This window comes from Nyctereutes procyonoides, unplaced genomic scaffold, assembly GCF_905146905.1.
Source record: "Nyctereutes procyonoides isolate TBG_1078 unplaced genomic scaffold, NYPRO_anot_genome, whole genome shotgun sequence".
NCBI lineage: Eukaryota > Metazoa > Chordata > Mammalia > Carnivora > Canidae > Nyctereutes > Nyctereutes procyonoides.
In genome coordinates, this window is record NW_026575049.1 from 42880164 (window position 1) to 42894989 (window position 14826).

Consider the following 14826-nt stretch of genomic DNA (forward strand, 5'->3'; position numbering starts at 1 on the left):
GACTTAGCCTAGAGGTTCTCAAACTTTCTGGTTCCGGTAAAACCCTTTACACTCTCAAAAATTACTGAGGACACCAAAGAGTTCTTGTGTATGTGGGTTGAAGTGAGAAATCTTAAATATGCGAGCCTTCATTCCATTAGGTATCAGGGCCATACAATCATCAGATGTCAAGGAGCTTCTAGAAAAGTTCACTATATTCACGAGAGTAAAAAAGGCAAAGAATGTGTTAATATTAGGAAAGTTGTTTTGACCTCCTGGACCCCCCAGGGATCCCCAGATCACACTTGGACAACTGTTGTCTAGATCCAGCTCAGTGAAGTGTCTGTTTATCTCAGACCTTAACCTGCAAGGTGCCTATGACATTACGAAGGACCGCAATCATACATCTGTTCACTCAAATACACAAACCCCGCTTACATGCAGCCAGGAAGAAACGGGGCCCCAAAATATGACAATCCATAGTCCTTCAAGGCATTTACACTTCCCTAGACAGTCAAGGCACACAAATGCGAAAAATTAAGTAACAATCCAGGAACGTTCTCGCAGCCCAAAGGCATCAGAGACTCCCTCACTGCCCAGAGCCTGTACTCTCCCGGGCGGCTGGCTGGATGTCTTAAGGCCCACAGATGTGGGTTCCTCTGCCACACGCAGGCCTGTGTCTTCACGCCTCAGAGCCATGGCTCTGACTCCTTATTTCATTCACACGTGTCCCACAGTCCTGCGTGTCTGGGGTGCATCCCCTCCAGGCAGCCCTGGGTGCAGAAACACTCTGAGGGTGGCCCACGAGGCCAGAGCCTGCGGGGAGAACTGGAGGTGAAGGCCGTGGTGGCCGAGGGGGCAGAGTGAGTGGGATCAGGGTGGGAACCCCGGAAGAGCTGAGTCACCAGTGCCCACACACTTCTCTTCCCAGAGGGCCTGAGGTCAGGAGGCCCAAACCGACACTCTGCGACCGCACCGACACCCTCAAAACTTCAAGTAGCAAATACTTTTTAATGGGGCACACAGATCTCTGTCTAAGATCAACTGGTTTTGTGATGTGGGTCCGACAGGTGCATAGGGATGGGTGGGAGCCCGGCAAGGAGGGAGAATTCTGTGGCTCCACACGCGCACACTCAGCGTGCACACACCCTGCTCCATTCAGTCACCCACAGCCTCGCTTTAGTGATAGGTTCGGGAGACACGGCCGTCCCGAGTTGAGGCTTGCAGCGTAATTAAAATGGGGTTACTGCATCTGCACAGAGGCCTGTGCTTAATGCTTTCCAGGTGGAATCTGTTCAGTTTTAAGATGCAAAAAAAGTGGTGTCACCTTCTTTAGTGATGCACGACCCCAGATCTGTGCTCCCAGGGACGTGCTGGCTGCCCATGTGAGCAGGACGTGAGCAAGCACCCAGCGGAGCCAAGGCCTTAGCCAGGTGCCCCTGGGCAGAGCATGTTTGAGAGGGAGGGATGTGGGCTTCACTCTGCTTTCCTGAGGTTCTGGAATCCTGCAATTACTGGGATTACTGGGATTGCTTAGTCATAAATGAAAACTTACAAGTGACTAATAGCTGTTCTTTATCAGCCACGTCTTCTCTGTTTTATATTTGTCCTTAAACATTTCCTGAATCCATGAAACCTTGATGACCTATACCCACTTCCTCTTCTCCCCTATCCCTCCCGTTCCCTTGCCTGATTCCTGTCACCTGACCCCTGTCTACACCATTCTGCTCAATGGCAGGTGTGTGATGAGAAGACACCTAAGCCAAGTTCCCCAGGAGAACCTGCCACAGGGGCTCCACACTCAGATCCTTACTGTCTTGTCACTGAGCCTATTGTCTCCCATGCCCTCCTCATGGGCCTTTTTTTTTTTTAAAGATTTTATTTATTTGAGAGAGAGAGAGAGAGTGAGCGAGCAAGCATAAGGAGGGGGAAAGAGGCAGAGGGAGAGGGAGAAGCAGACTCTCTGCTGAGCAGGGAGCCCAAAGTAGGGCTCAATCCCAGGACCCTGAGATGATGACCTCAGAGCCACCCACAGGCTCCTCCATCTTTTTTTTTTTTTAATACTAAAACAACCGTGGTGAAATACACATTACATAAAATGTATCACTTTTAAGTGGACAGTTCAACAGCGTTAAGTGCATTGCTCTTGTGCAACCATCACCACCATCTGAGGGACTCTTTTCTTGGTGCAAAACTGCAACTCTGTGTCCATCCTACACTGACTCCCCATTCCCTCTCCCCTAGACTTTGCCATCACCACTCTCTCTGTCTCTATGGATTTGACTATTCTACATTTGTCACACAGGTGGAATCATACAGGACAACTACTGTTGTCCTTTTGTGGCAAGCTGATTTCACTTTTAGCATAACGTCCTTAAGATTTATCACATCATAGCGTGTATGGGGATTTTCTTCCTTTTTAAGACTGAATAATCTTGGGGATCCCTGGGTGGCTCAGCGGTTTAGTGCCTGCCTTTGGCCCAGGGCATGATCCTGGAGTCCCGGGATCGAGTCCTGTGTCGGGCTCCCGGAGTGGAGCCTGCTTCTCCCTCCTCCTGTGTCTCTGCCTCTCTCTCTCTCTCTCTATCATAAATAAATAAATAAATCTTTAAAAAAAGACTGAATAATCTTCCATTGTGTGTTTATACCACTTTTTATTTATCCCATCATCTGTCCATGCACTCTGAGTGGCTTCCACCTTTTGACTACCACCAGTAGTGCTGCTAGGAACATGGCTGTACCCCCTACCCTCATTTTTGAGCCATCCTTTTATTTCATGATGTGGAGAAGTTAGGGCCCAAAAGCACAAAAGAAAGGGGGAGAAAATCTTTCCTGTGAGATCTGGTTAAAGGAACAGTAGAGAAGTTTAAGAGGCGGCACCTATTGCTCTCAATTGCGTAGGATTTTGAGCAAAAAAAAATTTTTTTTCATGATCACACAGAACCAGGGAAGAGAACATGGAGCTTAGGTGAAGGCAGAGAAGATTCTGTATGGAGGTGAGAAGATAACTGCTGATGTGATTAACCCCCAGAGTGAATAATGGAGGGATACTATAGAATCTTCACTCTGGACAACCACATATTCTAAGTGCATTAGACATTTATGAGATCTATTAGTCAAAGTCCCAACAGGAGACAGGACTTCGATAGAAAGGGTGGGTGGGGTCTAGGGGAACCAAGAGGGATGGTGTGGTTACTAGGGTTAGTATCAGACGAGCTGTTAACCCCCCTGAGAGTGAAGGGATCAGAAGGAAATAGTTTCCCAAATCTGGAAGGAGTGTGTCCTATAGGGTAGGGGGCATTTGGTGGAAGGAGGCAGCCAGCCTGAAGAAACCTTTTAAGAGGGGAGTCAAGGGAATAAATACCTCACCTCACTCTCTGCCCATCCTGTCCGGCTGGTGTTGCCTATGGGATACACCACCCAGAAGGGTGAGGCAGGGGGCCCATGATGTCATCCGTATGGGGGAGCCCCGGGTACAGAGGAGGGTGGAAAGGTGTGAAGTGGAACAGGAAGGATAGTCAGTAATGTTCATTTATGAGAGGCTCCTCCAGTTCTGGGTTTCTTGGATTTTCTGGAACACAAACTATTTGGAGCCTTTCAAAACCCTTTACATTTCCCCAAATTTGAAGTATAAGCATCTGCATCTAGGAACTAAACACTCAAGAAATAATAACACAATCGTGATGAGAGGCTGAGGAAAGAGAGACTAGCAGAGAAGATCCTTGGAACTATTTAAGTCACAAAGTCGGTAATGATAGACTGTAACCTACAGAAGAAACTTCTTGAGTCCATAGGGATACAAATCATTAACCAGATAAATCAATGGGCAGTTGGGGAGGAGGACAGATCTCCCTTACAGAACGACTCCAATTCATAAAGGTAAAAGGAATACAGGAAATAGAAAATCACATCAGTACCCCATAGTAATAATTTTTGCAGGCAAGATCCATTGATGGATGTTGAAATTAATATCCAAAAGTTTGAGAAGACTCAGGATATCTGCATAAAGTATCTCCTTCAATATATTTATTAACTACAAAGAAGAATGGTAACTTTATAACTGGGGGCGGTTGGCAGACACTACCTTCCCTAGGGGTCAAAATCAACATCACCAGGGTAAGTTAGACCCAAGTCTTTTGGTGGAAATAAGTGCTCATTCTCTTGGGTGTTTATAACCAGGTAGGAGTGTAATTGCTATATTATAGGGTGGCCATATGCTTAGTTTATCAAAAACTGCCAATTGTTTTCCAAAGTGACTGCACAATTTTATATTTGCACCAGGAGCATGTGAGAGTTCCCGCGGTTCCACATTCTTGCCAACACTTGGTATTGGTTTCTTACTTTTAGTCATTCTAGCGGGTGTGTTGTGGGATCTCACTGGGATTTGAATTTGCATTTCCCTCATGATTGATGACACTGAGTATCTTTTCATGTGCTTACTGACCACCAAGATAGCTTCTTCAGTGAGATGTCCAAGTTTTTTGCCCATTATTTTTCTTTCTTTTCTTTCTTTCTTCTTAAAACTTGGGCCATTTGTCTTCCTTGTACTGATTTGTAAAGGTTTCTCTCTTCTGCCCACGGAACTTTGCCAGATCTAGAGATCAATTTGTGAACATTTTCTCCCAGTCTGTGGCTGGCCTTTGCACTTTCTTGATGGTATCTCTTGGTGAACAGATAAAGTCCAGTTTATAAATTTTTAATTTCATGGTTAGTGATTTTGTGTCCTCAGAAATCTCTGCCACCTCAGTGTCATGAAGAATTCTCCTGTTTCCTTCTAAAAGCTTTATTATTTTAGCTTTTACATTTAGATCTATAGTCCATCGCAAATTAAATTTTATGTGTGGTGTAAAACAATGGTCAAGGATCTTTTTTTTTTTCCTTGCTCCAATCTGGACATTCAGTTACTCTGGGGTCATTTATTGAAAAGACATTTCTTTCCCTGTTGAATTGCATTGGCATTTTTGTCAGATGTCTCCTGTGATCCTATATATATATATATTTACAGAATCTTTATTCAGGTCCATCTATCTACAGGGTCTCGGCAGCATGCAGATATACAGGATAAATATTTGTTTTTGAAATAAACTTTAGTTTTTAGAATTATTTTGCATTTACAGAAAATGCAAAGGCACTACAGAGAGTTCCTACATATCCTGCACCCAGTATCCCTTATTATGAACACCTTACATTAGTATGGTACATTTGTCACAATTAATGAACATCAGTGACACATCATTAAATAAAGTCCACACTTTATTAATATTTATTAGTTTCTACCTAACGTCCTTTTTCTGTCCCAAGATCTCATCTAGGGTACCACATTACATTTAGTCATCGTGTCTCCTTAGGCATCTCATAGATGTGAGAGTTTCTCAGACTCTCCTTGTTTATGATTTGTAGAATGTCCCTCAATTTGGGTTTGTCTGATGTTTTTTCTCATGGTCAGATTAAGCACATGGGTTTTTAGGAGGAAGCCTACAGGGGTAAAGTGCCATTCTTATCACATTATGTCAAGGGTGTTAACAGCATCTATCCCTATGACATTGGCCTTAACTACTTGGCTAAGGTAGTGCCAAACTTAGCTTTATTTTTTTTTAATATTTATTTGAGAAAGAGAGAGAGAGATTGAAAACATGTGTGGGGGGAGGGGCAGAAGGGGAAACAGACTCCCTCACTGATCAGGGAGCCTGATGTGGGGCTCGATCCCAGGACCTGAGATCATGACCTGAGGTGAAGGCAGATGCTCAACCGAATGAGCCACCCAGGTACCTTAAACTTATCTTTAAACTGCATTAGTTACATTTACACATGGCATGTGCAATATTTTTCTTCAATTTTCAGATAGTCCTTTTCCAAATGAAGAATTGCTAAATTTAAAGTGGTAGATCCAATTATCAATCTCAAAAAAGTACAATGAATATGCTATCTTCTCTGTTTTTAGAGTTGGATACATAATTATTGAGCTTTTATCAGACTGACAATCGGAGCCATTGCTTCACACCTGGAAACATATTGAGCATATTATCTGAAGACAGCTAACCTGCTGTTTAGGGAAACTTATTCTGTTTCCCAACTCTGTGGCATCTTGGATTTGTCTATCTTTATGTCAGTTCCACACTATCTCAACTCCTCTGGCTTTATAGAGATTCTTGGTAGCAATGTTGTGTGAGCTTTCCAATTTTGTGCTTCTTATTTAAGATTCTTGGCTATTCTAGGTCTTTGCATTTCCTTGCAAATTTTGGAATTTACATTGTCAATTTCTATAAAAATGCCTGCTGCAACCTTGATTGGGATTGTGTTGAATCTAGATTGTGTAGAATCTAATTTGGGAAAAACTGAGTCGTAACCATGTTGAGGTCTCTGATCCATGTACTCGAGCTTCTCTCTGTGAAGAGGTAATGGAGTGGCTTCCTTGAAGCACTAACATGATGTTCAGTGATTCAATGGGTATTCCCTGAGTGCTAGGGCAACCTGCAAAGCCCCTGCTCTCATGGTGCTTAGAGGGTGGGGGTTGGGTAGGGGAGTGGGGGCAAGTCACAAGCAAATAAATAAGCAAACACTGTCAACTGCTTATAACTTCTGTGGAGAAAAATAAAGGAGAGTTGATGCAGGGTGGGGGCAGGGGTAGGGAGTGCTGTACTGGGCTAGCTGGAGTCTTACTTACTCTTGCTATTTTAGGGAGTCACAGAAGGCCTCCCTAGAAAGACCATGTTTGAGAAATGACCTGAGGGAAGGAGCCACGGGGATACATACCAGGGAGACTGGACAAAGTTTGGCTTTTGCTCTGAGTGAATGGGAAGGCACTGGAGGTTCTGATCAGAGAGGCGACAGAGAGTTCCTCAGAGGACAGCGGCAATTCTCGAAAGAATTGCATTGACACAGGTGAGAGTACCCAGCCTGGCCCACAGCAGACACTCAAAATCAGGTTATCTTCACTGATGGCAAGGACGAGATAAAACGCACCTTTACACCTTGCCAGGATGCCCAGCCCTGCGCCTTACCCATAGTGAGTGCTCAGTAAGTATCGGAGGAATGAAGGAGAGAAGGAAGGGAGGGACAGACAGGCAGACAGGGATGAAAGGAAGGTCAGGGCCAGAGCCAAAGCCCTACCTGAGCTCTGGTGGGACCGCAGAACACTGACTCCCACAAATCTCTCAATGATCATGGTTAATCCAGAATAACAGTACTCACGAAGTACCTTTAAAGGTATACCTATGTCCTCAGGACTAAGAATTAAAACAAAACTACTCTATGTAAAGGAAAAGCCCCTCGGACTCTTCAGGAGGGGCTGGTGGCTCCCTCACCAACCCTCAGCCATGGCAAAATTCTGAAACACCATCATCTCATTTTACCCCCATCCGGTTCTATGTGTAGAATGGGTTGGCTCTGGTTACGTCCCTGTCGTACCAGGAAGCACCTCCCAGGAGGACTGAGCAGCCTGCCCGTGGACACAGGGCCTGCGGGAGAGCCAACCCCGGGCTGTCTTCTTGGAGCAGACTCAGGCACTTCACCCACAGCCTGCTGCGCACGTGTGAGGTTCCCACATCAGAGTCAGGCTGATTTAAATTTCAATTCCAACCCACTTACTCTATGACCTTGACCAAGTCCCTAAACTCCATGAGTTTCTGTTTCCCTCATTGCTAAAGTGGGGCTGGCATCCACCAGGCAGAGATGGCGTGGGCCATAAAGGAGAAGGATGTCAGCAGGCACATGTGCAGGCAGGCCCAGCATGCTGCCAGCAGCTCAGGCCTCCAGGGGGGTCCTCTCCATCACACGCTGGCCTCCCCTAACTGTCCTAGCCTTTACGTTCCCACTGGGGGCCTGAGCCCCTGCTAAGGCAGCTGACTCTAGGACCATCCTTTCTTCTTCTCTGCCTTACTGTTCCATGAACATGCTCTCTGCACAGCAGGAAGGTCACTGCAGAGTGAATGGGGCCACACAGGCCTAACATTTCTGAGAGGTGCTCCTGACCAGAGAAAGGAAGGGCTGTATTGATGGGGAGACTATTTTACCAGCCAAGAGGCACCCATGGATGGGTGCCCCTGTCGCACCTCCGGAGACCACCTGTGGCTGCCGGTAAGCAGGACTGTGGAGACCAACATGCAGGATGGGGTGGGTAAAGCAGCTTGGGCTGGACCCAGGAAGCAGCCCAGCTGGAGGATGTAAGCACGTGAGGCCAGTGAGCCCTGGCTGGGCTCGGGAAGCCCCCAGGGATGGAGCCGAGAGCCACACCCGCTGCCACAGCAGGCAGGCTAGTGGGACACACCGGGTCCCAGGTCTCGGAGTTCCTGGGGTTAGCATCTGCCTCCGGGAAGGGGCAAAGGCAGCGGAGGCCTGCACTTGTCAGGCCCAGGCTGAAACCCTGCTTCTGCCCTTTGTAGAAACCCCCAGCACAGGCCCTGCGCACACATAAGTCCTCAGAAATGTTAGCTACTGTTAATCACACTATCAGTAATGATAACCAGCTCAGCAGCTAGCCGTAGAAACTGGTACTTAAGCCTATAAAGTGTCTTTGAGCAGGGGATCCCTGGGTGGCTCAGCGGTTTGGCGCCTGCCTTTGGCCCAGGGTGCGATCATGGACATCCTGGGATCGAGTCCCGCGTTGGGCTCCCGGCACTGAGCCTGCTTCTGTCTCTGCCTGTGTTTCTGCCTCTCTCTGTCTCTCTCTCATAAATAAATAAATAAGAATCTTTAAAAAATAAAATAAAATGTCTGAGCAGAGTGGGATTATTGTTCTTGTGTCTACCAGTCATTGTGTGTGTGTAGGCACGGCAGAAAGACAGACCTGCACACACACTGCCTGGAGTGGTTGAGCCTGCCCCAGCAGTCCAGTGTAACTCAGCAGAGACTTAGGTTGTTGTCAGGCTGGGTAGGAGGGAGAGAAGGGAATGGAACAAACAGAATGCCCGAGGATGTCCTCAAGAAATAGCTATTGACCTTAATCGAACCGGAGAACAGAAGTGAAGTGTGCAAGTGACATTTTCATTACCTTGGTGAAATTTCTACCCTAAGGGTTCTGGAACATTCTTTCTCACAGCCACTTACTGCTATACAACAGACTGCAACTCTGGCCCTTGGTGAACAGGGATCAGCAAACGGTAGCCTGTCTGTTTTCTCATGGCACGTCTGCCCCGGGTCCCACCGTGTGTCAGCAGTGAGACAGGAGATGAAGGAATCATACACCCTTAGGTGACAGAGACACCCCCAAGGACTGGGTCTCCAGAGAAGGCTTCATGCAGTATACATGGGAAGTATGTTATTCTACCAATGCAAGGGTTGGCAGTGCTCTTTCTGTAAAGAGCTGCCTAGTAAATATTTTAGAGGCGGACCAAACCGTCTCTGCTGCAGCTACTCAACTGTGCTGTTATAGACGATATGTAAATGAATGGGTGTGGTTGTGTTCCAATAAAACTTTATTTGCAGAAACAGGCTGGGAGCCAGAAAGAATCACTACTCAGCCTTCCTCTTCAGGGTCTTTTACTTTTTAACCTTTTTTTTTTTTTTAAAGATTTTTATTTATTTATTCATGATAGGCATAGAGAGAGAGAGAGAGAGGCAGGGACACAGGCAGAGGGATAAGCAGGCTCCATGCCAGGAGCCCGACGTGGGACTTGATCCTGGGACCCCAGGATCAGGCCCTGGGCTGAAGGCAGGAGCTAAACCGCTGAGCCACCCAGGGATCCCCACTTTTTAACTTTTTGTACAGCCAATTCCATATCATCTTGAATTTTCTTCCAAGTAACTATTATAAGCCTGTTGGGTGGCCAGGCCATTGTTTTTACAAAATGAAATCATGACACTTTCAAACCGGCTGAGAAATGGCTTGAATCTTGGACCCACGTTAGCTGGAGAATCCTAGTATTCCTCTCCACCATACTGACCAAAGCTGGTGAATTTAGCTCATCACAAAGAGAAATCATTAAAACCAAGAATTTGTTGAAATCAAAAGGGGCAACAGCAAGCACACGCATTTCCCCTCGATGGGGGTTCTTTCCTGTCTTCCCAGTCAGCCCCTGGTGAGGGGACCTCATGTCGTTTGGGATTAGCATCTTTATCTTGTACGTGAGAACTTGATAACGATTTTTCCTCATTATACTTAAGAAACAGAAAGGCTTTGAAAAATAGCCACTGATGAACTGCCATGTTTACTGGTGTCCCTTTGTCCTTTGGGGGAGGCTAGGAAATGACTTCCACATTTTAATTCTTCCTCTCCCGGGAATGTTGTTTTGGTTGCAATGAATCATTTGCTGGGGGAAAAAAATAGCTTTTCTAAAGGAAATGGGCAGTGAAAATGCGAGCGCCGCCCGCTCCTGCAGTCCCAATTCCCCTCCAACTGAGAAATGCTCGCCACATCCTGGCACATCCGTGGACTTGGGAAATGCAAGGTGGACAGGTCCCTCCCTCACCCTGGCCACTCTGGCAAGTCCCCACCCCCTGGCACCCTGGCAGCAACGCCTCCTGAGCCTTGCTGGGGGCCTCACTGGGCCCAGTTCCCAGAAATCACCAAGATGAGCCCCCCACCTCAGCGACCTGCCATGAATGCATGAAAATCATACCAGATGCTCCTCCAATGGTCAGCACTGAGGCTCTATCTGCCGGTTACAATCATGAGTCCCCCTTGCAAGGGTCTGATGATTCATTATTTAGGGGAACAGGGCCATAGCAATGAAGGAGGGGCTAGAGAAAGTTAGAAACTTCGTTATTAAATAGACAATGACATCGTTTGGTCAGCAAAGAGCTTCCAAAATAAAAATCGTCTCGATACCTGGAGGTTAGGGTCAGCCTCACATGGCATATTATTCTTGCAACCTTTGTTATGTTCCAAGCACTCAAGATTCCCTTCGGAGGGCCCCTTTATAGAGTTTAGGCTTCACAGTGAAAACCTGAGTCAACTAGAAAATGTGATGGAGGGGGGACAGTGTGTGGTCAGGGTGTGGACAATAGATCCCTATAAAAATCAGCAAGAGGGGAAGAGGAGATTTATGAGTCATGCCCAGAGCTGAGTCAGTGAAAGCCTTTGTTGAGAACCGCTCATCAGCTGCCACAGACAAACCAAAATGAATCCATGAAACTCTGCTCCAGCCAGCAGCTCCCCAGCACGTAACCACCGGTCTTAACGCTCCTTCTGGCCTGGGGATACTCATCCTCATTGTGCTCCAGCTTGCAAGGAGAGCCAAAGAAAAAGAAGTCCTCGAAATAGGAAGAGTCAGGCTTGTTTTGGACATCCGGGCTGGGAGATTTGGGGTTTCGTATCAGGGCTTCAAATAATGTTGAATAAGAACATAGACTGCTTCAGTCCGCTGGCTGCGGAGAGCCAGGGGCTGATGGCACCCCCCGTGCTGGGGCCGCGGGGCCCGGCCCAGCTTGAGGGCTGCCAGAGGCCCCGGGGGCACCCTCTGTGCTGTGAGACCCTCTGGTGACTGTGCTGACCATGTTCACTCTTCACAGGTATCCGTGAAGCCAGAGCGCTGGAGTTCCTGCCGTTGGCTCTCTGTGGTCCAGCTGGGCTAAGGTAATCCCCCCAACCCAGGGGAGGCGGGTGCTGGCCTGGGGGGCCTTCCTCTGGCGTGAGGAGCATTGCCAGGTCCATCCAAGTCGTCTGGACAGGCCTGCCCCCCGCCCCCTGACATGAGTCTGGTGGTATCTGATGCCCAGGGTCAAGAAACAGGTCTTGACCACTGACACCCAGAGCTTTCTGAGCAGAGGGTGGCCTTGTGTCTCGGGCGGGGTCTCTCTGCCCACTCGAGGTCCCTGCTCCTCTCATGGGTGTCGTGCCCCACGTGTGCCTCTGTGGGTAGGCAGCACACAGATGAGCCACAGTCTCTGATGTCATCAGGGGCCTGACAAGGGGGTATCCCAAGGGGAGGTCCAGCCCCTGCCCCCCAGTGGAAAGCAGTCCTGACTAGGGAGGGCAGACGGATGGGGGTGGGTGCCCTCAGTGCACAAGCTCCATCCATGAGACATAAGGCAGCCACTATAGGAATGTTCTGTAGAAACAGTCCCATTTCTGGATGCCCCACCAGCTTTGGTTGGAGGGCGATTTCCAACATAGACTAGTGTCCTTCCCTCTCTAACTAGATGCCCACCTTCCATCTTCTCTTCCAGAAACACACAGCACCTGGAATGTGCAGAGTCTGAAGAAAGGCCTGCCTGCTCTGGGAGGTCTTCCCTACACGGGAAGAGGAGACACAAGCACAGACCAGGAAGCCCCCAGCCCACCTGAGAGAGGAGACTCAAAGCACTTCCCCCAGGAAGACCTTGGCCGGCGGTGGGACAATCACTGCCTGCGACAGTCTTGTTCACCAAGCAAGCAGAAAGCTGTCAGCTGGTCCAAAAAGGCCTGACTTTCATGCCATTCAAAGGCCAATTGGGTTTTGCCCTGGCAGGACTAGAAATCTCTGGTTTCCCCATTTTGTACATTCAGATATTCATGTTGTAAATTAAAGGTATTTTGGAATATCTCTCTCCTCCCATCTGGCCTGATAACACTGAAGAAACTGCAAGAGAAAGTAGGAGAAGTCTATTTTTTCTTTTTTAAAACAAAGACTGAGTTCTTGCCTCTTATGCATATCAAATGAAGTGACCCCAGGAAATGCACAATTTGCCCACTGGCCCGACTCTCCCCTGGAAGGTGGTGGCTTCGGGGTGTCCAGGAGAGTTTCAGACACAAGCCCCACAGTGAGGACGGTTCCATCAGGGCTTTGCTGTTAGAAAGGGCAGGCCCAGGACACCTTTCATGAGGCATTTTGCTATGCACAAATACAGGAGTTAGAGAAAAAGATAAAGCGCTAGCTTCTGGCTTTCTCATATGTCAGCTTATTTAATCATGCCTATCTGATCCCACGATTTTTTTCCCTGAACAACTCTAACAGACACTATCCTACGCCCACAAATAGCAATGCAGCAATATCTCAGCAAAGAATAAAAGCAGTAAATGTATGTGTGCGTTTTGGGGAGATTGTACACCAGTAGCTCAGAGGGGCTCAGAGGGCACACTCCATGTTCCTGAGCATGTCAGCCATGCTCAGCCCTGGATTGACGAGCTGCTACCCCAGTCACATTGCCCCCTCCTCCATCCCCATCCCCTGACATCTACACTGGCAACACCATCTTCTTCATCCCTCCAGCTCTGGAGCTCTGGTCCCATCCAAGGTCCCACTCCCATCCCCACCTCTGCCATCCTCACCTCATCATAAGCTCTGTTTATTTCTGTGGTGCCTTGGCCTTAGCTGGTCACCCCTGCCTCCCACACCTCCCCAACACACTAGAAGATTCCTCCCCCTTGAGGAGGGAAAGCATAGTTCCCATCCCCTCTACATCTCAGAAGCAGAGGTTCCTGGGGCTCAGTACACATTCCCAGTAAGGAAGTACATGGCCAAAGAGCTTCCATTTAGAAATCTGTTTTTAAAGTTTGGAGAGAAGCCTTGGTTCCCAGCAATAATTCACCATGCTGCAGGATCTCCAGGAGACAGGCTGAATTGGGACACAGGATGCCCTGCACTTGGACCCTGTCCCCATGTCACCTTAGGTGCTGGGCCCTAACCCTTTAGACTAATGGAAAACAGGGCAAACAGATTAAACCACGTTCACCCAGAAGACTGCCATCTGTACGACTCAGAAAGCTCCTTGCTTGGCCCAGCCCCTCTGGACAACGCTAAACAGGCTTAGCCTGCTGTGGGCAAACAGGAAAAGTAGGTCAGCTCAGCAGCACCGAGCACAGTGATGAGCTACTGATGTGCAGTCCGAGGAGAGAGGGGCGTGCCAGCCCACAGCCCAGGCTGGGTGGCTCAGGCCAGCCTCCAGGGGGCAGCCAGGGGACCCAGGTAATGAGGAAAATTCAAAGAAAGCTGGAGAGTTGGTTCTTAAAAAAAAAAAAAAAAAAAAAAAACTGCATAAAAAAGAACAGTGTGGACTGACACCCACTGGCACTTACCTGCCTTCAAAGACCAATCAATTCATGTCTTTATTGCGGGGAAATAAGCTGTTTCACCTGCACAGGTGCCCTGCCCTGACAATTTTCGAGAACACTGTGGACAATGGTGGCGCTGCCACCTGGCCCCGGGGGCTTTCTCCACCTGACGTCTCTTCCCCCAACACGTCCATGGCTCCCCGTGATCACAGGATGCTTGCTGGGGGCACAAGCAGATTTGGGTGAGTGAGGCCAGGACCCGTAGGCCCAGGACCTCATCCTGGAGGGGAGGCGCTGTACTGTTCCTATTTTCCCCATGTTTGGTCCAGCCTCCAGTTGTCCAGACAGAAAAACCACCCCCCTGGGCCTCTTGGGCTCAGAAGCTGGACAAAGCACCAGGTACGAGGAGGGAAATTCCCCCGAGGCCCAGGTGATCTAACCTACTTCCAGGAGCTGATGTCTGAAATCTGGTTTTCTTAGGAGAGCCTAGCACAAACCTAGAGGATGATGCGGGGTCCCCAGGGGGCCAGGTCCTGCTACCTGGGACTGCCAGGAGGGACAGGATCCCTAGCTCAAACCCCAAATAGCTCACTGGTGCCCCCGGAGCAGGGGGTTATGAGGGACAGGGCGTGATCCCAGAGAAGTTTCTCAACAGAGCAGAGGCATTATGTCCCAGGCCAGGCCGCGGGGGACAATCTGTAATGCAGATATGTATGATTTTTAAAGGGCTTTTTTTCTAAAATGCTCAACATTGTTTCCTCTTTATTTCAGTTCTTTTAAAAATAATTTTATTTATTTATTCATGAGAGACAGAGAGAGATACACAGGCAGAGGGAGAAGCAGGCGCCCTGCGGAAAGCCCGATGTGGGACTCAATCCCAGGCCCCCCGGATCACGACTTTGAGCCAAAGGCAGACGCTCAACCACTGAGCCACCCAG

At 48.3% G+C, this 14826-nt stretch overlaps 1 protein-coding gene across 2 annotated transcripts in view; it reads right to left on the minus strand.

Moving 5' to 3' along the window:
• The window catches only part of NPAS2 (neuronal PAS domain protein 2), a 157863-nt gene that overhangs the window by 84747 nt on the left and 58290 nt on the right, over window positions 1–14826 (minus strand). The gene's annotated exons all lie outside the window — the stretch shown is intronic.